Source organism: Chlorocebus sabaeus, chromosome 12 (assembly GCF_047675955.1).
Source record: "Chlorocebus sabaeus isolate Y175 chromosome 12, mChlSab1.0.hap1, whole genome shotgun sequence".
Classification (NCBI taxonomy): Eukaryota; Metazoa; Chordata; class Mammalia; order Primates; family Cercopithecidae; genus Chlorocebus; species Chlorocebus sabaeus.
Genome location: NC_132915.1, coordinates 87,680,609 through 87,704,291, shown reverse-complemented (window position 1 = coordinate 87,704,291; position 23,683 = coordinate 87,680,609). Strand labels below are relative to the sequence as shown.

The 23,683-nt window shown below is 36.3% G+C and overlaps 1 pseudogene; it reads left to right on the top strand.

The window, feature by feature from the left end:
- Positions 1–307: 307 nt before the first annotated feature.
- Positions 308–748, top strand: LOC140713113 (large ribosomal subunit protein eL33-like; annotated as a pseudogene).
- Positions 749–23,683: the final 22,935 nt, after the last annotated feature.

The window sequence follows — 23,683 nt, the reverse complement described above, 5'->3', positions numbered from 1 at the left end:
CTGTATTTCTGTTTTTTTATGTTAGCCAAAGAATACTTACATTCAATAATCCTATTTTGTGGAGATATATAAATGTTAAAAATAATTGCAGAGGGAGATTTGCCCAATGACATGCTCATATTCTTCCTTCCATCATATGAATGAGTAAGATTGATGAATGAATTGAATAAACGAATGTCAGAAATAATGAAATGTGCATATTATCATATTGGGAAACTAAGAAAAACAACTCAATAATCTTGAAGGAGAATGGAGTCAAGACAGGACGAAATTATTTCTATGGGCTTCAGAAAAAGAGAGGACAGGAGGGAGGAGATAAGGGACTGATGGTGCTGGTTCCCTGATGCCCAGAGAATGGGTGCCTAGGTCTGCTAGAAACAGAACTTCTAGAAGGCAAATAGGTCTAGAAGGCTATGGTTACAAGGCCAATTTTGCTGGCTATATGCAGAGGCTTCAGAAACAAAGGGAGCACATAGCTCTTCTTAAAATTGTAGCTATTTATGCCTGAGATGAAACTGAATTCTGTTTTGGCAAGAGGTGTTCTAATGTATACAAAGCAAAGAACAGCGCAGTGACTCTTGGTGGCAAATCGTACAAAACCAGAGTAATCTGGTTAAAGGTAACTCATGCCCATGGAAACAGTGGCAGGATTCGTGCCAAATTCTTAAGCAACCTTCTTGCTAAGGCCATTGGATGGAGAATTCATGTGATGCTGCACCCCTCAAGGATTTTAACTAATAACAAGTAAATAAATAAAAGTAGATGTGTAAAACAATACAAAAAAAGAAGACATAACAGGAAAACGATTCTATTTTTCATGTCTCTGTCGCTGACATTTGCTATGTAATCTTGAGCGCAAAACAGCATCTACATCCCCACTTCAATGACTTCACCTGTAAAGGAAGGAGCTACACTAAATTTTAATTTTTTCCTCCTCAGAGTTTCTGGCATGCTATGTAAAAAAGAATGTGATAAAATAATATCAAAGGGGTAACAAATCCCCAGAAAATTTGAAAATTAGGTACAAGACTTTTTTTTTAAAGGAAAAAATATGAAGAGAAAATAACTATAGCTATAAGGTGCTACACTCCATTTCAGCTTCCTAAAGGACATTCCCCTTCTCCCCCGTCAATTACATAACCAACTCGAACAAAGAGTGTATAACTTAGAAATGTTTATTTTCAACAAAGAGAGAAGCCTGGACATAACGTCACAGCTTGGAAAATCTTTTCTCTCCTGAGTTTTCTGCCTGGATAATTGGATCAGCCTCATCTAACAAATGCTGCTAGCTTCTAAGTCTATGGAGAAATCTGGTTTAAAATTGCCACTCAGAACTGTGAGGGACCTTAACATCTCAATTAAATGGTTGACATAAGAACAAGATAAAAAGAAAATGAGAAGGTAGACTGAATCATTCTAAGAGAAAGGGAATTTCTTCATTGCACAAAACATAATCTCCATTTAAGCAGAGATTGTCAGAAGTTATCAGCTCCAAATACAAACACATAAAAGTTCAATAACAATTCAACAACAAAAGGCATCACATTTCTACATGGAGGATTGAAAATTCAATGTCTAACTATACAAAGGAAACTGGAGCACTTTGGACTTCTCCCAGATCTCAGAATGTGTCTCTCCTGGGTTTATAGTAAGGAATTTCCCAAATTAAGTCAGACTTCTAAACAATAATTTGCCAAAAGCAATGTCTGCTAGATGCCAATAAAATTTCAGAATCCCACTGACATCAAGAAGGGAAGATACTTTATAAGAATATTCAAGGGATATGGATTCATCGAATCCAAAGTCTAACCTTAGAAAACATTTTCACCGAGAGTTTCTTCGCTGCTCAAAAGTCACGTGACATTACCTACTGAAGGAAGAATGTATTTCTAAGGAGAAAGGGAAGAAGTTATAATGTTCTCCTGAGTATAATTCCTCCCCAAACTAGTTAGGAAAGATTCCATAACCCTTGGTCAAATGGTTAAATGTGGGAGAAATAAATGGTGAGGACTAGAGAGCAATTAATATAGCATTCATATAGAAGTGCAATGTCATATTCCACTTGAGCAAAGGCATCATGGCAGAATGGAAATGGAGCATGTTTTAGAAATAGACAGATTTGAGTTTGAATTGCTGCTTCACATTTTGCCAGCTGTGTAACTTTTTCCCACCACTCTATTTCCATCTATAGAATTGGGATGAAAGTGCTGTCTTCATGAGGTTGTCCCAGGGATGACATAAAATATATTAAGAAAACATCCAGTACAGAGCCTGTTATGCACTAGGTGTGTGCTAGATATGCAAAATATTATTATCCTTGTTTTTCTTTTCCTCAAATTACAACTTAGAGTTGTCTATAACCCTAATTTTATTTGTTGAGCACTACTGGTGGGGTTAGAGCAAATAATGATGCTAAACCATGACTAAAATTATATGATCCACCCCACCACACCCTGTTGGGCATTCCCTTTAGCTTGGATGTGTACTTGGCTAGTGGCATTGAGGTTAGAAGAAAGGGCCTTAGCTCCAGTGTCAGGAGATTTGAGTGGGCACATCACTAGGTCTTTCAGGAACTTTATTACCCCATCTTTAAATAGGGACTCATAATCTAAGCTCTGCACTCTACTGTCTGATTTTTAAAAGGACTTTACTAATTTGGATTTGCATCCTGAACTACCCACCTATCCTACAGGAAATTCCCATTACATCCCTTAAGTTCATACAGTAACTTGCAATTGATAAAATGCCCATTTATTGACTCATAATGAGCTCCACCAACCAACTCATTTTGAGGAAGTTCTTTCACGTTCATTGACTCATGATAAGCCCTGCCAACCATTCATTCTCACTTTCTGTCTTTTTTTTCCTCAATTGTGGTCTGAGAATCAGACTTCTATTGTACTCACATGTACGTCTTTTATTTTCTATTTTAGCTCTCAGCTTACCTAACACAGCTCAGTTACTTTAGAAAGAGATCACCTTCCCTTTTCCTTTCACACTGTTTTATTTATTAAATTAACTAACTGCCCCTCTCCCATACCAGCAGATCGATGCATGGAGAAACAGACTAAGAAAGAAAATGAACCCTGGGACAGACAACTCAGATAAATCTGTGTGTGTGTGTGTGTGTGTGTATATATATATATATACACACACACATACAGAATCAAAGACAATAACCACATGATTATCTCAATAGATGCAGAAAAGGCCTTTGACAAAATTCAACAGCCTTTCATGCTAAAAAATCTCAATAAATTTGGTATTGATGGAACGTATCTAAAAATAATAAGTGCTATTTATGACAAACCCACAGTCAATATCATACTAAATGGGCAAACACTGGAAGCATTCCCTTTGAAAACTGGCACAAGACAGGGATGCCCTCTCTCACCACTCCTATTCAACATACTGTTGGAAGTTCTGGCCAGGGCAATCAGGCAAGAGAAAGATATCAAGGGGATTCAATTAGGAAAAGAAGAAGTCAAATTGTCCCTGTTTGCAGATGACATGACTGTATAATTAGAAAATCCCATCGTCTCCATCCAAAATCTCCTTAAGTTGATAAGCAACTTCAGCAAAGTCTCAGGATACAAAATCAGTGTGCAAAAATCACAATCATTCTTATACACCAATAACAGACAAACAGAGAGCCAAATCATGAGTGAACTCCCATTCACAATTGCGTCAAAGAGAATAAAATACCTAGGAATCCAACTTACAAGGGATGTGAAGGACCTCTTCAAGGAGAACTACAAACCACTGCTCAATGAAATAAAAGAGGACACAAACAAATGGTAGAACATTCCATGCTCATGGATAGGAAGAATCAATATCGTGAAAATGGCCATACTGCCCAAGGTAATTTATAGATTCAATGCCATCCCCATTAAGCTACCAATGACCTTCTTCACAGAATTGGAAAAGACTACTTTAAAGTTCATATGGAACCAAAAAAGAGCCCTCATTGTCAAAACAATCCTAATCAAAAGAACAAAGCTGGAGGCATCATGCTACCTGACTTCAAACTATACCACAAGACTACAGTAACCAAAACAGCATGGTACTGGTACTAAAACAGAGATATAGAACAATGGAACAGAACAGAGTCCTCAGAAATAATGCCACACATCTACAACCATATGATCTTTTTTTTTTCCCCCCAAGACAGAGTCTCGCTCTGTTCCCCAGGCTAGAATGCAGTGGCCCACCCACCACCTTGCCCGGCTAGTTTTCTTTTTTTTTTTTTCTTTGTATTTTTCAGTAGATATGGGGTTTCACCGTGTTAGCCACGATGGTCTCAATCTCCTGACCTTGTGATCTGCCCATCTCAGCCTCCCAAAGTGCTGGAATTACAGGCTTGAGCCACTGAGCCCAGCCAAACCATCTGATCTTTGACAAACCGGACAAAAACAACAAATGGGGAAAGGATTCCCTATTTAATAAATGATGCTGGGAAAACTGACTAGTCATAAGTAGAAAGCTGAAACTGGATCCCTTCCTTACACCTTACACAAAAATTAATTCAAGATAGATTACAGACTTAAATGTTAGACCTAAAACCATAAAAACCCTAGAAGAAAACATAGGTAACACCATTCAGGACATAGGCATGGGCAAGGACGTCATGTCTAAAACACCGAAAGCAATGGCAACAAAAGCCGAAATAGACAAATGGGATCTAATTAAACTAAAGAGCTTCTGCACAGCAAAAGAAAGTACAATCAGAGTGAACAGGCAACCTACAGAATGGGAGAAAATTTTTGCAATCTACTCATCTGACAAAGGGCTAATATCCAGAAGCTACAAAGAACTCAAATTTGCAAGAAAAAAACAAACAACCCCGTCAAAAAGTGGGCAATGGATATGAACAGACACTTCTCTAAAGAAGACATTCATACAGCCAACAGACACACGAAAAAATGCTCATCATCGCTCACCATCAGAGAAATGCAAATCAAAAACACAATGAGATACCATCTCACACCAGTTAGAATGGTGATCATTAAAAAGTCAGGAAACAACAGGTGCTGGAGAGGATGTGGAGAAATAGGAATACTTTTACACTGTTGGTGGGACTGTAAACTAGTTCAACCATTGTGGAAGACAGTGTGATCATTCCTCAAGGATCTAGAACTGGAAATACCACTTGACCCAGCCATCCCATTACTGGGTATATACACAAAGGATTACAAATCATGCTACTATAAAGACACAAGTACATGTATGTTTATTGCAGCACTATTCACAATAGCAAAGACTTGGAACCAACCCAAATATCCATCAATGACAGACTAGATTAAGAAAATGTGGCACATATACACCATGGAATACTATGCAGCCATAAAAAAGGATGAGTTCGTGTCCTTTGTAGGGACATGGATGCAGCTGGAAACCATCATTCTCAGCAAACTATCACAAGAACAGAAAACCAAACATCACATGTTCTCACTCATAGGTAGGGACTGAACAATGAGAACACTTGGACACCAGAAGGGAAACATCACACACTGGGGCCTGTTGTAGGGTGGGGGTAGGGGGGAGGGGGGAGGGATAGCATTAGGAGATATACCTAATGTAAATGACGAGTTAATGGGTGCAGCACACCAACGTGGCACATGTATACATATGTAACAAACCTGCAAGTTGTGCACATGTACCCCAGAACTTAAAGTATAATTAAAAAAAGAAAAAAAATCTTTATTTTATAGAATACTAGCTCAAAAGTAAAACAGAGAGCCAAAGGTATATGACCAACCCTCAAGTTTTTCCCAAATGAAGTCCTATTCCTATGTGCTGCCTCTGCAAAAGTGAAAGTATTGTAGTACTGGACTAAACAGATAAATATTCATCAGATTTGCATTGATGTTGTTTTCATGGAAATTGAATAGGTACTTACCTAAAATCCCAGCTTAAGGAAAGTCCACAGTGTTTGTATCATGACACAGGAAAAAACTAAATTCAGGGAAATATATCTTTGAATGGTCCACTGATGAATAATGAGAAAAAAATAAATTTGAACATAAAGGACTAAGTTTCAATGTTGTATTCAACCTCAATGATAGAAATAAAGGTACCTACCCCACCACTCCTAAGCCCACTCATAATATATCTCTCATCTCCTCCGAAATGGATAAGTATAGGCTTTTGGTCAGAGATTTTTGAGATATTTTCTATTTGCACAGAACTTCTTAATTCTACCACTGGTTAGCAAATTATATCATAGCTTGTGAAGTGCTACAATCAGTCAACTGTACAAAACAAGTTCTTAAATCTTGGTTCTAGTTCAGGCTCTGCCACTATTTACTGCGTCAGTGAGGATAACAGGCTTCCACTTCCTCATCCTGAGTTGATCTTTTAATCTCCTTCATCTGTATTCTTCTGATTCTATTTTGTAATGTCCATTATCTTGCAGCAGGACTAAATAATTCTATCAACTTTTCTCACTTGTGCAATTTGGATTACCACTTTTCCGCTTCTAACCAAGTGGCTTCAGTGATGTTAGTAAGCCTCTCCGTGCCTGACTTTCCTCTGTAGGGTGAACAGTAGTTTCCTCATAGAGTGTGAGATTAAATGAGATAACAGATCTGGAACTCTGCTTAGAATTGTTCTGGACACATAGAAAAATCAATAAATATAAGCTGCAGTTGTTATAACTCAGAGTAAATTATAAGATCTTTGATAAATGGGAACATGCCTATTATTTCCCATAGTGCATTTCTGCAAATCCCAGAGTAAACAGGACAGTGTTAGGTATGGAAGGATGCACCCAATAAATCAATAGTGACTAAATGGATAAATTAGTAGTAGAAATGTCTTGGAAACTAAACATCTTTGAAATATTCAATAGTAGAGGTCTTCAGCAAACAAAAGAAAAAACATCCTCCTAGAATAACAAGTAGGTTAAATAACTGTGTGCATGCATTAACAGTATTTATTCCAGGCAATATCTCAGTAACAAGAAGACAACATATCTTCACAGAAGCCTATGCTCCTTGTTCCCAAGCAATTAACACTAAAATGAACCAGATACTTCAGAAACTCCAATGGAAAACTGAACCCTAGGGAATTTTCAGAAAATTCCAATGCGTGTGTACACAAAAGCACAAACTAGGGTTACTTAGATCTTTTCATTCTACATGTTATCCAGTTTCAAGGTCATTCCATAAAGCTTTTCCTAAATAACCCACCTAGAAGTATCAAAACTCTTTTTCTGAGTACTAGAACATTCTCTATGTTTCTTTTAATTTTTACATGTATACATTTTCTATACACAGTACCTTATCTTGAGGCAGTAGACTTTGAATTCAAGCCGACCTACATTAGATTCCAATTCTGTTACTTACCATCTGAGTATCCTTGAGCAAATTCTCCGAATTATTGAAACTTACACATAAGAGTTATTGTTGGAAAGATTAAATAAAATAGTACATGTAGACATGCAACAAATGTGTCTTTCTTTTCATCTCTTTTTTTCTCCTAACCATATCTCTGAAAGTTCTTTGATAATAGGCCCTCTTCCACTATAGTGAAATATCCTCCTCAGAGAAGAATGAGCATTTATTTCATTTGTTCTTCTATGCCTGGTACACTTCAGGCACCATTTATGAGTAAAACACCTTTAAGACACAGAAATTACTTTTCTACTCCAACCCAACCAAAAGCAAGAGTATACAGCCTTCTGTTGTGTAGTTACCCTTAGAAGAATAGAGAGTGAACAAGTTATCTCTGGTGTCTAAAGAGTGAAAAAAGAAAAGAAAAGAAAAGAAAAGAAAAGAAAAGAAAAGAAAAGAAAAGCAGACTAAAAAAGTAATGATTACATATTTTGGTGTCTTTCATTTCTGATTTCCCCAAGCATCTAATAAATTAAAATAAAACAAAACAAACTCCACGGTGCACACTCTTCTTATTTCTGGAGGAATAAAGTCAACGAGCTTAAGGAAGACTTCAAAAGATTGTTGCAGTAAATATAACATGAAATGAAGGGGAATCATAGATTGTAACTGACTTTCTGCCTTCATATGCAACAGGAAGAATGCACTTTCATGGGTAACAAAGTGTTAGTAATCCTTGGTTGAAATATAGTTTTAGCTCATGCAATGGTAATTGGACTCTAAAAGAAAAATTTTAAAATGTAAGAATATTAGGTTGGTGCAAAAGTAATTGCAGTTTTTGCCATTACTTTTAATATATAATTAAATTTAATATATAAATTAAAATGTAATGTATATTACATTTAATAATATAAATATACACACAAACATATACACATAAAACAGAGTCATGGACCTGAAACAATCTATTCTTTTGGGGGAAAACAAGTAATAAAACCAACAGGTAACAAACATTCAGAGATAATTGCCAGTAATACTCAGACATGTGTTTGATGATTAATAGCAATAGATTTTACAGAGGTGGTTAATAAAGAGGCAGGTGGTGTAGAGACAATACATAAAATGATTAAAAGTGAAACTGTCTTTGGTCCTTAAAGGAAGAAGGAAGGACTAAAGAGTTCGTCTTTCCCAATACCTGTCAGTAAGAGGGCTTTGTGGCATTGAGAAAACCAGGAAGAAGTTAAAGTTAAAAACTTGCAAACAGAGAAATTATTCATATGGAAGTCTTGAGCAGTTATTTCACCACTCTTGAAAGTGAAACCAGACAATATCTCAGGCCTTTTTCAGCTTTATGGAAAGACTGATTATCACTAATTTCTTTAAGTGTCTGTTTTTAGATCATGAAAACAGTAGCTGAAAGAAAGAAGATTGAGTCAAAAAAAGCTTAATACTAAAGTTCAAGAGAGGCGAATGTTGAATATTTGGCAACAATTGAAACTACGAATCCCTGAGATTCAAACCTGAAAGTGCTGATTTATGTACCAGAAAGCATGTGTTAAAAAGTTATCTATTAGCCACATTTATCTAAACGCAACAGGCTGGACATGACTCCATCTTCCTAAACAGAATGCCTTCCAAAGCTCAGCTCTCTGAGAAATTTCAGAACAAATTTTTTCTTTCAGAAAAATAATCATTCTTGAATGTAAAAAGGACCAGTAGGAAATACATCTGATTATTGTTGAAACTGCTATATGTGGAACTCTCAAAAGTTTTCCTCTCCAATACTTTTCTTGATTTCTTTGATTGGTAAGTCTTTGAACTTGCTGCACAAAGTAATCAAAAATAGAGAAGAAACATCATTTTCCTATGAGGAATAATTCAAAAGAAGTGGATCCCAGTAACCAAATGGAAGCGAAAATCTTGGCAAAGCTACTGATCTAGTCCAATGCTTCCATTCTGCTGACAAGGAAAACAACAACGTAAACTAATTATTCTCAAAGATAAGCAGTTGAGAGACAAAACCATATAAACTGAACCCTGGACTTAGCATAAAAAGATCTGAATCATTTGTCCCTGCCAGGTTACCCACTAACGGTGAATTTGAGAAAGTAACATAAACTCTCTCACCTCATTGTCTCAGGTTGGTCATCAAGGGCTTCTAGTGCAAACATTCTCAGATTCTGGGATACTTTTATGATGAGATACATTCATAAAGAACAGATCATACCGGCTTTAATCCCAAACTATGCTAATAGGGAGTTGGAAGGGTGTTCTTTCTCCAAACAAATTCTCCTTTAGTATTCCAAATAGAAAGGGAATATCACGATGAATAGATCCCTTACTATCCCAAGAATTCTTTCTTTTTCCTCTAGTGCTATTAGGTACTTGATATTTAGTTATTGTATTTTTTTAAAAAAAAAAAAAAAAAGTATTTTTTTTTTCTTGCTGTGTATGGATCTCTTAGGAACAAAAATATTTGGCTACATATTTTTGACATTGACTATTTAATTTGAATATTTTTAAGATTTGCACAGTTTTTTAAGATATTGCCTTGCTTGAATAAATTAATTAGAAGATTATCTGTTATGTAGCTACACATAATGAACCCTTCCCAGATTGGGTCATTCCTAGCCATATTTTTTGCCAATATTGTAAGAACCAATTTCTCTCCTAAACTTTGTTCCTTTATGTAGAAAGTATTCCCAACCACAATATATTCTTGGCAGTTAAAACTGAATGTGGGTGGAAAAGAAACAAATCTTTCTTACACATTTCTCATTAAGTCCCCAAAACCTCTTTGTAGCTTATTTTTAATTCTTTAGAGAAAAATCCTGTTACTAAAAATGTCTGGTACTACCGGAAGATATTACTTTTTGTCTTTTGATCCGGGGACCTGCAACCTGAAAAAAGGTATTGTGCCTTCACTAGGGTATAAGGATTCTGGGTTGTCTTACATAGCCTGTTGCTTAGTTAATTCAGGAGAAATGAAATATACAAAGAGCAATATACCCTACAACTTTGACATCACCATCATCACCATCATTATCCATCATTGTAGCAAACAATCATAGCATTATTTAGTTTGAGGCACTGTTTTAATTACCTTACACATTTTAACATAATGAAGTAGAAATGAAAATGTATTCACAGCTTGTGCTATAAAAATTCAACTTGTAAATGTTGTATTAAAAATTTATTCTTCTGACCATCCTAATACAAATCTATTCTTCACAAAGCTGTCCTGGAATAAGAGTACCACCCAGTGGTGATGTGTTTATCCATTAAGTTTAATATTTTCTCCTATCAAAATTTTTCTTACCTCCTCCAGTAATGATAGTTACATTGCCTTTCACTAAGTAGGATTTAGGTATTTAAACTTCAGATGAACTTCCTGAGTATATTATTGAAACATGGTTTTCCTTCCCACTTAATATTCACATTGTTCACTGAGGATGGATTAATTTTTTCACTTTGACAACTTGGGGTTTGGCCATGTGACTTGCTTGGCCAATAAAATGTATGTGAGTAAAAATTAAACCATGGCAACCATAAGCTTTGCACTGGTTTGTGTTGTTTAGCTTTGTCTCTTGCACTTCTGCCCTGTACCATAAGAATACACCCTTATAGGCACTGTTTCTTAAACCCAAGTTCTGTAATAAAAGATAGATGGAGCCAATCTAAATCAACCCATATCTTGAACTAACGCCTCCTAATTGACCTAGATAACTGTGAGGGAGAAATAAATATTCACTGTAGACCATTGAGATTGCCGGGGGCGGGGGGGGGGTTATGCATCATTTTAGAAACAGTAGCTAGCTAATAAATTCTCATATATTCATAAGCACGTTAATTATCTCCATAAGTCCCACCCCTTCCTCTTCCAAATCTTGTTTACCTTTGGTAAATATATGTTCCTCCTTCAATTTTCTTTCTCTAGATTTTATTTATAAGTCTCCAAAGTCTTCAACGATGGTCAATGAACATAAAGTAGTTTACTGATAAATGAACTGATAAATCTTTAACAAAGAAATATTTGAAGTATGGTATACTTAATTAAAATTTTTAAAGTAGCTTTAAAATGACTTTGTTTTAATGTTATTTCCATATTTTCTTTCAATGTTATTCTTGTAACACTAGATTCAGATTGCCTGGGTTCGAATCCTGATTCTGTATTCATCTCTAACAGAGTATGAGGTCTTGGACAAATTTCTTATTAATGCTTCTACTTTCTCACCTACAAAGATTACAAGAGTAGTATCACCAATACAAGGTTCTCTGCAACATAAAGGTAGTTCATACACATAAAGGAATTAGAACAGTCCCGGAAAATGGTAAAAACTCCAAAGTTGGCTATTAACTTCATCATCATCATTATCTATCACAATCAAATCTAGAGAAGGGTGTTTGACCTATACTATGGCTTAATTTGTTGTTTGAGAATGTGCTTGAAATAAACAGTCACCTCTAATTCCTTTTAATTGGAAGATATAATCACTACCTGTAATTCTAGATAACATATTTCTATTTTAAATGTGTTTTAGTAGTCTTCAAATAATATAGTCTTCAGAAGAGCTATCTAAGGGAAAAAAGGAACAAGTAATAGTGCTTAAATTTTAATGTTAAAAAATAACTAAGGATGAAAGAAGTTAAAGGATTTGCCCTAAACTCTCTTGAGTAGTTGTATCAGAGTCCAGGTGGAAAAGAGCTGGCTTACACACAGACTCTGTTTTTTAAGGGTGGTTTACTTCTGGTTGATTCCAAGCTCTTTTGGAATTTAAGTATCACTGGAAAATATATTGTTAAAAAATTAATATAGAAGTCCTCAATAGTCTCCTAGTGTATACTTTTGTAGGAAAGGATAGATCCTCCTCCTCTTCTCCCCTGTGAAATATTTGATCATCTTTCATTTTCAGTGCCTTTGATAACATTAAATAAATCAAGTAGAGAGTGAACTTAGGTATTAGGGATTTGGTCTCCAGGAATTCAACTGTTTCTACTGTATTGATCATTCCTGATCTATAAATGCTTCATCAGGTGATTTTTCTGTATTCTGTAATATTCCAACCTTATGTCTTAAATTTTATAACCCACCCTTCTGATTAATCATGTTCAGAGCCTATCTGTATATATTAATTTGTTCTCACACTGCTATAAAGATACTACCCGAGACTGAGTAACTTATGAACAAAAAATGTTTAATTAACTCACAGTTCCACATGGCTGAAGAGGCCTCAGGAAACTTATAATCATGACAGAAAGCAAAGAGGAAGCACCCTCTTCACAAGGCAGCAGGAGAAAGAGAGAGATTGAAGGGGGAAGTGCCATACACTTATCAAATAACTAGATCTCCAGAGAACTCACTCACTATCACGAGAACAGCATGGGGGGAATCACCCCCATGATCCAATCACCTCCCACCAGGTCCCTCTCTTGACACGTGGGGATTACAATTTGGATTACAATAGAAGATGAGATTTGGGTGGGGACACAGACAAACTTTATCCCTGTATGTATGTTGATTACTTCTATCTGAATGATTTTATTCCTTACCACACGCAGATGTTTTTGAAGATCCTGTTTGAATCATTGCTTCCAAAATGTTCCCTCTGACTTGCCTTAATACATTCTGTCCTACCCTCTTTCTTTGTGAGTTCTCAATACTTCCACACAATACATGCCAAAAGAGAGGTATGGGAAAGTGGTTTTTATAATTTAGATGATAAAGTTTCATATATATGTGCTATATGTGTGATTATGAATTACCAAAATAATTAAAATATAATATTAAGTATTTTGAATTAAAATTAATCTTTGATAAGTCACAGTGTATTTCAATATTTTTCATGACTAAAGTTTACTAAAAGGAGAATCATATCAGTATCAATAACTTACACTTATGTGATATCTATCACATTTTTTCAAGTACACTTAAAATAATCATATGAGTAAAGCTGAGCAGGAAGCATTTTTTATAAAATATTTTTTGTTGTTAAGTAAAAACATATGACCACCCTAGGAAATTTGGAAAATATTGAAGAAAAACCAAGAAGGAAATACAATCTCATCTCACTGATGCAAATCTGCTACATATGCTACAATACTTGGAAAAATTTTGCTAGTGTTTCTTTTATTTTACATATTGCATTTTACTTTATTTTTCTGGCTGCGTAAAATTTGATATATGTAACAATTATAGGCACAGGTGTAATTACATTTAGAAACATCCATTTTAAATATAAAGAAATTTCAACTTACAAAGGTAAGTCATCCCAGAAGTTTGCAAGCAAGAACAAGCCAGAAAGATCGGTCTCTTAACTGTCCTGTAAGCGCCATGCTCATATCTTCACTGTCCTGTAAGTACCCTGCTCATATCTTCCCTGTTTTTGTGTTTCAACCACAGCCTCCCTCCTCCATCCCTGGAGAATTTTCTCTGCCTTCTTTGCCTAAGAAATTATATTAGTCCTTAAACTCACCTCGATGTAGTACATAACATTTACATTTTGGAGTTACAGCTGTATGATGTTGGACAAGTTGCCTATGCCCTCTGAACCTAAGGTCCCCCACCTGTAAAATGGGGGTAATATAATTAACTTAACATGTAATTGTGAAAATTTACTCAAACAATGCAAATATGGTCTAGGACTAGAAACTGATGGAGTCAGAATTGAAACCAGGTCTGCATGACTTAATACATCACATTGCCTCACAAATATTAGAAGCTCCATAAAAGTGGCACTAACCATCCCCAGTTGGCCCCGCATGCAAATCTTGGGCCAATTCTAATCCCCTGAGCCTAGATTTTCATTGTGCAAAGCCAGTATATTAATTGTGTCTAATTCATAGGAATATCATGGAAATTAAATGAAATGATGTGTGTGTCTGGTATGTAGAGAAAACGTCAATACATGATAGATTGTTATTTTTCATAATAACAATGATAAAATGACAATGGTGATTAAATTTAGGCTTTCTTTTTGTTATTTGTGTCTGTTTTCATCCTCTGTGATGTTCATTGCTAGGCTGGAAAATACCTCGTGCCCATTATCTTTCCTCTTGAGGAATGTCAGCAAAATCTTTTTGAAGAAAGCAAAAAAAGTTTCAAATGCAGGTATTTTAATTAAAAAGAAAAAAATGAAGAAGAGAAAAGACAAGGAGGAGAGGTTGGATTGAGTTGTTTCTTTATATTGAGAGTTTTTCTGAGGTCAGGCTGCTCATCATCTGTCTTCCTGCTGTGTTGCACCTTTGCTTATACAATACGTCCACTCCTACAGGCATCTTAGCAGAAGAAAGATGAAAGGGAAGCACTGGTGCTCCTTCTGGACACAAGAAACAGAACAGATGAGACAAGAAATGAGGAGGACGTAAGTGAGGATGGTGAAATAGGCTGGGCCGGGAGAGGAGGAAAAATGTGGAAACATGGAAGAAGAGAAAGAAAAAAAAGGAGGACAAATAAGAGAAAGAGGAAGTGAAGGAGAGAAAAGGAAAGGAAAAAATGAGGAAGAGAGAAGAATGATGAAGAAGGAATTAAATCACAGGAAAGACAAACATGAAGGGAAATGAGAATGATAAAAAGAAATGTGGAAAAAAAAGGAAACAAATGTGAATATGATGAACTCATAAGAAAAAAAGTAAAAAGAATGAAAGTATAAATGAGTGAAGAAAAACAAAAGTGATGAGAACTAAAAATGGCCATTAAAGTGAAATAAAAGGAGAAAAGCAAGAGAGAGGTAACAAACAAGAAGAAGGAGGAGGAGGAGGAAGAGGAGGAGGAGGAAGCGGCAGAGGAGGAAAGAATAAAAAGTGATGAAGCAGACGCTGGAAATTAAGATACTGCTTCTACTGTCTTAATCAGCTCGCGCTCACACGAAAAATATCATAAATTGGGTGTCTTAAATAACAAATTTATTTTCTCATAGTTTTTTCCAAGCCCAAGGTGCCATTATAATTGATTTCTGGGGAGGGCACTGTGCTTGCATTTTGGGCAACCACCTTCTCACTGTATCCTCACATAGAGAAGAGAGAGAGAGAATCAGAGAGCAAGCTCTGGGGTGACTTTTCTTAACAAGGGCAGTCATCACATTGTGAAGGCCCCACCCTCATGACCTTGTCTAAACCTAATCATCTCCCAAAGGTCTTACCTCCAAATACCATCACATAGGGGTTAGGGATTGAACATATAGATCTGGGGGGTGGACACAATTCAAGTCACAGAACTGCTATTAACGATCATAAGCACACTATCAATGGAAAGTGGGTAGAACGGAGTTAATGTAGCTTATATACTTTGAGCTTCAAATGAATGATTTTGTTATAGTCATTCTAACAATGCTCTAAGCTACCCATAGTGACTTTACAAATAAAGAAATATGTCCATAATTTCTTTCTTCCCTCTAATAGCAAATCAAAAGTTATTTTGTCCTGAATGTCTTTCTATTGATGCCAGTGTACACCAGACCTTTTTCTTTTGTATTTCAATATTAAATATATAAGGGCTTTTTATTTCCTAGGGGTCAAGAGTCATTTCAGGGCATTCCTTGAATACCTTATCTTCCTAGGTCACAATAGATATTTCTAGGCAGAAATGTGGAGGAGGAAAGAGAAGATGGGGTTCGGCTCAAGGACGTAACACATCCTTGTTTGACCTGAATCATCTTGATCAATGTTTTGACCTGAATCATTTAATAAACACAAAAGGGAGATTATGTAAGAGGAAGTCTTTGAATGAGGCCTGATGTAAATCTGGGTGATTCAAGAATAAACCACAGGAAGGATGGAGCCTAAAATCATGGATTGCATAAGTTTATAAACCTTGCCTTCACTACTTAATCAAAATTGTCCTTGTAAAGGAGCCATCTCTTTCCCTAATTCCAAGTGATAATTGCTAAATCTCTCTGAAAAAAAATGGAGTAAGTTGAGATCTGCAAAATTTTATATTTACTTTAAGAAAAATGTAAGAAACATCAACTTCATGAAAATTAAAAATTTGTTTACATTAATTTAATTTCAACTAATGGCACTGCAAATATTTGGTTAATTTTTATGTAAAGAAAAGCAATCACAAAATTTAATTCATGAAAACCACAGTAACAAATGATGAAGTTGAATATATCTCAAACAAGTCAAATTGTATGTTACCACCAGTGCTGGGTTTAGACTGTCCTTTCCTTAGGGAAAAAAAAAAAAAAAAAAAAACCATACACAATAGAAAAGTATTATTTCAAAAAGAGGAGAAAATAAAAACAGAGCAAACTTTCTCCTAGAAATTAATACTGTGATGACTCATAGCCAAGTTCCAAAGATATCTATGCAATAATATTCATCATAACATACTTTAGAAAATTAAAACATGCATTCACACACATGCATACACATGTATATAGACACACATGAATATCTGAAAACAATTTAGATATCCATCCTATAGCATATATTAATTAAAGCACAATCTTTGCTCATACACGTAGAAAGTCAGTGCTCATTAAAAGGATACTAGGATTCTATATTTATTGACAGAGAGATAACATCTTGTCAAGTATAAAAAGCAGACCACAGGAAGCATGGACAGTATAATCTCATTTATACAAAATGTTCTCTGTGTGTGTGTGTGTGTGCATGTGGGTGTATGTGTGCGCGTGTGAGTGTGCGTGTATGTGTTTAGGTGCAGTGAAAGAAATGGAGGAGTACAAGAGTACCCGTAAGAAACAATGGATTTTCAGAGGATTTTCAACATAGTAGTAGCAATTGGCATTTAGGTGATTGACAGAATTTCTTCCCTATACTTTTCTAAATTGTTTGAATTATTTTTCTAAAACTTGAAAAATTAAATACATCATAATACAATGTGTGTATATCATCTAGCAGTATAATTTTGAAATAATAAAGAAAGATTGTGATAGGTACATGTGGACCCATCACATAGTTTAAGATATATTGTTTAAATTATTTACAGTGGATTAATATGATTGTATAATCAGAAAACATGCGTACACTTTTGGTGTAAATGAGAGTCAAATGAAACATCCATGCTGCTCATGGCTATGGCTAATGCTTCGGTTTTGTCTTGTTTACCTACATCAAGCTATTAGTGTATATTACACCTCCTCATTCTCATTAAAGCCAGATCTTGGGAGGCCGAAGCCGGTGGATCACCTGAGGTTAGAAGTTTGAGACCAGCTTGGCCAACATGGTGAAACCCCGCATCTACCAAAAATCCAAAAATTAGCCAGACGCGATGGGTCACACCTGTAGTCCCAGCTACTCAGGAGGCTGAGGCATGACAATCACTTGAACTTGCGAGGAGGATGTTGCTGTAAGCCAAGATCATGCCACTGCACTCCAGCCTGGGCAGTACAGTGAGACTCAGTCTTACACTAAAAGAAGCCAGACCAAGCCTTAACTACTGTTTTCTTTCCACAAATCCCATAAACCTACCCCTAGCAACCAGTACAGTGCCTAGTACATGGTAGATATTTGGCAAATATGAGTTGATACAAAAGATAAAAATTATAGACAGATTGATAAAACGTTTGTATAAAAAAGTTATCTCTTTAATTCACAAAGCCTTCCTTGTTTTCAAGCCTAAATCAGTAGTGACCATAGACATTCTATTTCCTGCCTCGTAAGCTGCTGCACACTTATAAAAACCCTCTCTGTATAATCTAGCTAGCTATGATTTCCCATCAGTATTTACTAAGCATCTTATGTGCCAAGCACTGCATTAAATTTTGGACGTAATTTGGGGGATTTTGTGAAAAGGGCCTCATGACTGCCCCTAAGAGAATAATTAAAAGACTATATACTGGAAAATGAGGTGGAAAAATCAGGCTTCAAATAGAAAATACATTGTATAAATAAAAGCCCCCTTGTATCATATGCATTTGAAATCGAAACCACCCTATTCTTTCTTAAACTTTATTTCAAGTGCTGTAATTAATTCCCCAAATATTTTTCTCTTAATAAGAGCAAGTAATTTTTCTCTTGGGTCTTTGCTACCATTTCCAAGTCCTTTTCACATGAAGATCCCTCCTTCATGGATCATTAGGGTCTGTATGAAGAATATTCTATTTGCTTTTTTTTTTTTTTTTTTACAGTTTGAATAGACAAAAAAGGAAAATGCCATATATTGTTCATTATCTATGTTTCAATCCCTGTGATAGATGCTCCACATACATGATCTCCTTTAATTCTCAAAATCACACTAGGAGCTCTGCATAATTATGATGATGTAACCAACACCCTACTTACCCTCCTCCCCTTCCAAAGGTTGAAGTTGCTCTAGAAAGCAAAGTGGAGAAAAGAGGTCAATCTGGCACTAACAATTCTCTCCCTGTCATTCTTACTTCACTCCTCTAAAATACAGTGGGTATTTTTTTAAGGCCATTAAAACCAATTTAGAAGAATTACTTTAGGACCCTCTTTAATGGATATTGTAACTGGCTCTGATTTAGCACATTTGCAGTAGGTAAATGAGGGTATAAATTGGGTGAAAACAGTCCTGGGAGGTGATCCCATTTTAATTCACTTCAGGTGTTCTTTATTAGACTTTGATGGTTTAAAGGTCAACTTTTCCATATTCCCACATAAATTATTTTGAATTCCTATTTTTGTGATATGCAAATAGCTATGCTCTCTAGAGACAGCATGGTAACTATACGCCTAAGACTTAAGGATGGAGTCATCCTGCTCTTGCCAGCGATGAGGCTCATGGTTTGGGAAGCTGGTGTCCTCTGTTCTCATCAAGCCTGGCTATTTGTATCACTCTATTCTTTTCACCTGCAAGTTTTCAAACATTTTTGCACACAGCTACCGAGTACACTTTTATCTAAACCATCTTTTGCCATTATATTTCTTGCAGCAATTTCTTCTTCTTCTTTTTTTTTCTTCCTTCTGTCATAAAAATTGTTTCTGCTCTTAAACTTCCCAAGACTTTGAGCATTCAGAGCCTCTCCTTTCAATTGCTGAAACACTTAGGGATGAAAGGTATGATGTGTGTAACTTTCACATGGTTCCAAAAGATAGTATGTAATATACAGAATGATGCAGCAAATGTGATAAAATGTTAATAACTGTTTAAGTTCTTTATATTCTTGTATCTTATTTGTGATAAAATAAAATAAAGTATTTTAAAGCAGCAACGACAAGACACAAACCCTTCTTTCAGTGTCTTCCTCATTAAACCTGGATCCTGCCTAATCTCAGCCTAAATAAAAAGTAGCAAGCACTTAGTGATTTCTTAATCTTCCATGGATGAATCCCACAGTTTAATAAATCCCACAGTTACCTTCCTCTCCCACTTTATGCCCATCTGTATTCCAGCCTAATTGGAAAGATCAGGATATAAGTACTGAAGGTATTGTTCTATTAAGAAACTAGTGATGGAAGACAAGCGTCTGTGCTTTATTCCTCTCTGTATCTCTCACACAAGCCTGGCACTACAAGGGTACACAATGTCTAGTTAGTGACTAAATAATCAATGAATGAAGGCCATTTGCCATCTCTTAAATACCAGACTTAAAGCTTCCTAACTGCCCCACCTACTGCCATGTTCTGAGGGCTCACCTACTTCCTGAAATATATATGAAGTCCATCTGCCCACAAAGTACATACAAAGAACACATGGAGAGTCACAGATGTAGAATTCACAAGATCTTTAGGGATAAAGTTAACACAGGGGAGTAATGCACTCAATCTGATATTTTGATATTCTTTTTTTTTTTTTTTTTTTTGAGACTGAGTCTCACTCTGTGTCTCAGCTCACTACAATCTCCACCTTCTGGAGTCAAGCGATTCTCCTGCCTCAGCCTCCCGAATAGCTAAGACTACAGATGCCTGCCAACACGTCTGGCTAATTTTTGTATTTTTAGTAGAGACGGCATTTCACCATGTTAGCTAGGCTGGTCTCAAACTCCTGACCTCAGATGATCTGCCCACCTCGGCCTCCCAAGGTGTTTGGGATTACAGGTGTGAACCACTGCACCCAGCCTCAATTTGATATTCTTGCTGAAAGTGTACTAACACGTAGATTCTGGAACTAAGGAGAGCCTGTAAATCTGCTTTTCATTAATGCTCCCAGGTGATTCTAATATGTACTTAGGATTTTGAAACAACTGGGCTTTGATTTTTACAAACTATGGTACCTTATGAGATACTCCATAAGCCCCTGACACATACTGTCTGTTGGTCTTCCCAAGAAAGACCAGGGTGGCCAGGCATGGTGGCTCATGCCTGTAATCCTAGCACTTTGGGAGGCCCAGGCAGGAGGATCACTTGAAGTCAGGAGCTGGAGACCAGCCTGGCTAATATGGCAAAACCCTGTCTCTACTAAAAATAAAAAAATTAGCTGGTCATGGTGGTGCACATGTGTAATTCCAACTACTCGGGGAGCTGAGGCACAAGAACTACTTGAACCCAGGAGATGGAGGTTGCAGTAAGCCGAGATGTGCCACTGCACTCCAGCCCGGGAAAGACTGAGACTCTGTCGAAAGAAAAGAAAGAAAGAAAGAAAGAAAGAAAGAAAGAAAGAAAGAAAGAAAGAAAGAAAGAAAGAAAGAAAGAAAGAAAGAAAGAAAGAAAGAAAGAAAGAAAGAAAGAAAGAAAGAAAGAAAGAAAGAAAGAAAGAAAGAAAGAAAGGAAGGAAGGAAGGAAGGAAGGAAAGAAAGAAAAAAGAAAGAAAGAAAGAAAGAAAGAAAGAAAGAAAGAAAGAAAGAAAGAAAGAAAGAAAGAAAGAAAGAAAAGAAAGAAAGAAAGAGAAAGAAAGAAAGAGAATGTAAAGAAAAAGAAAGAATGACCCCATGGGGGTTGCTACCATTTTTCAGGGTGGGTAGGGCTACATTCAGCAATCACAAGCACAAAGGGATTTGTGCATTTCTGATGCTCTTGGCAGTGACTGAACAAAGCATAAATCACTTTTATCCTTGTTCCCACGACTTGTTTTTGATGTCATTGCTACTAACATTGTGCTTCTTGTATTTTCTCCTTTAACTTTTAGAAAACCTTTTCCAGGAAAGTATCATTCATGTTTTACAAACGAGGAAGCGAAATCTCTAAGAGGCTAGATGTTCTTCAGAAGATATCATAGGTGAGCTGGGCTTTGATCCCAGGTCAGTGGAACCCAACAGCACACTTTTTCTTTTAGGTTCTCAGAACCCATTGCCTCTCTTGAGTCTGGTCTGTGTCTCTTCATCTTCTTAATATGGCTCTTTGGAGAAGGGATCTTTAGTTTATTTTATCTCATTACTATCGTAGGACCGACAATTTCAGAACAGTTCCTTGGATGTGGGTGAAGTCCTTAGTGAGAGGCATACTCTTTCAACTCAATTTATTCATTCAGCATTGAGTATTACATTGGCAACCACTGTGCTAGAGTCTCGTTCTGTCTCCCAGTCTGGAGCGCAGTGGTGTGATCTTGGCTCACTGCAACCTCCACCTACCAGGTTCAAGTGATTCTCCTGCCTCAGCCTCCCAAGTAGCTGGGATTATAGGCACGCCCCACCAAGGCCAGCTAATGTTTGTATTTTCTAGTAGATACAGGGTTTTATCATGTTGGCCAGGATGGTCTCGATCTCCTGACCTTGTGATCTGCCTTCCTTGGCCTCCCAAAGCGCTGAGATTACAGGCGTGAGCCACCGCACCCGGCCAGCACTGTGGATTCTTAACATGTATCCCTAAAGTGTATACGGATGGAGGAGGTATGCCCTGTGAATTCTTAAAATTGTGTGTAATAATGATATGTATACACATGCGGTTTTCTGGGGAAAGAGCACAGGCATACATTGGAGACATTGTGGTTTCAGTTCTAGACAATGACAATAAAGCAAATATTGCAATAAAGCAAGTCACACAAACTTTTTGGTTACCCAATGCGTATACAACTTATGTTGACACTACACTATAGTCTATTAACTGTGCAAGAGCATCATGTCTGAAAAACCAATATACATACCTTAATTTTAAAATATTTTATTGCTAAAACATGACTACACTGAGATAGGAAGTAAGCACATCATGCTATTGGTAAAATGGTGCTCATAGGCTTATTCAATGCAGCATTGCCACAAACCTTGAACTTGTTAAAAAAAAAAAAAAAAAAAAAAAAGCAAAATCTGTGGTGAAGCACAATAAAATGAAGTGCAATAAAATGAGGTGTGCCTGTATACAGCCTTCACTGGATTTTCAAGGAATTTATGACCTTCAGCACTTAAGCAGCAATAAAGTATTTGTCCATTCTTAGGGTCTAAGATTCCAAATAAGGAGTATTTCTTCTCTTGAGAACTTTTAATAGGCAGAACACCATTCTCCACTCCAACATTTGCAAGCATGTATTCATAAAGATAATACTATCAGTTAATATTTACTGAACATTTACTATATGTCAAGCACTGTTCTAAGACCCTTAAATATATTAATGCATTTATTCCTCACACTAATCAAAATGAGAGAATAGATGTGAGGAACAGAGAGGTTAAGTCACTTGCCTGAAGCTGCACAGTAAGTATCAGGGCTAGAATTTCAGCCAGGAAGTCTAGTTCTACAAGCAACACCCAGTACAATACAATTCACTACCTCTATAGAAACAAAGAAATCAGTCTACACTAATTTCTTGTGTACTTTTGGAGGTTCAGACCAATGTAATGCACTTGTAATGAACACTCTGGAAATGCACATCTGTAGCTCATAGAAACTTGCCTGTGATCTGAGTAAGAAGCCCATACATACACAGTTTAGATCAAAACAAGGCAAACTAGGGAAAATACTACATTAGCTGTACGTACAAAGAGTAGTAGGGAAAACAATAAAGGAAATATGTTTTAATTGGACTATCTAGAAATATCTTATGGCAGTGGAAATGTCATTCCAGGCCCAGAAGTGTGGATGTTCACATGATGGTTAATGTTATATGTCCTGTCAACTTGGCTCAGCTATGGTACCCAAATTATTGGTAAAACACTAATCTACATGTTACTAAAAAGATAATTTTAGGTGAGATTAACATTTAAATCAGTAGATGTTGAGTAAAGCAGATTACCCTCCATAATGTGGATGGGCCTCATCCAATCAGCTGAAGGCCTCAAGAGAAAAAGGCAGATGGCCCCTAAGTAAAAGGAAATTCTGCTTCCAGATTTTCCAAGTAGACTTTCCAAGTAGGGCTAAAATATCAACTCTTCCTTGAGTCTCCCACCTATTATCCTGCCCTCCAGATTTCAAACTTACCAGCCCCACAGTGATTCAATTTCTTAAAATAAATCTTTCTCTGTACACACACACACACACACACACACACACACACACACACACACACACATTTTATCAGTTCTGCTTCCCTGGAGACCTCTAACTAATACAGTTTATGT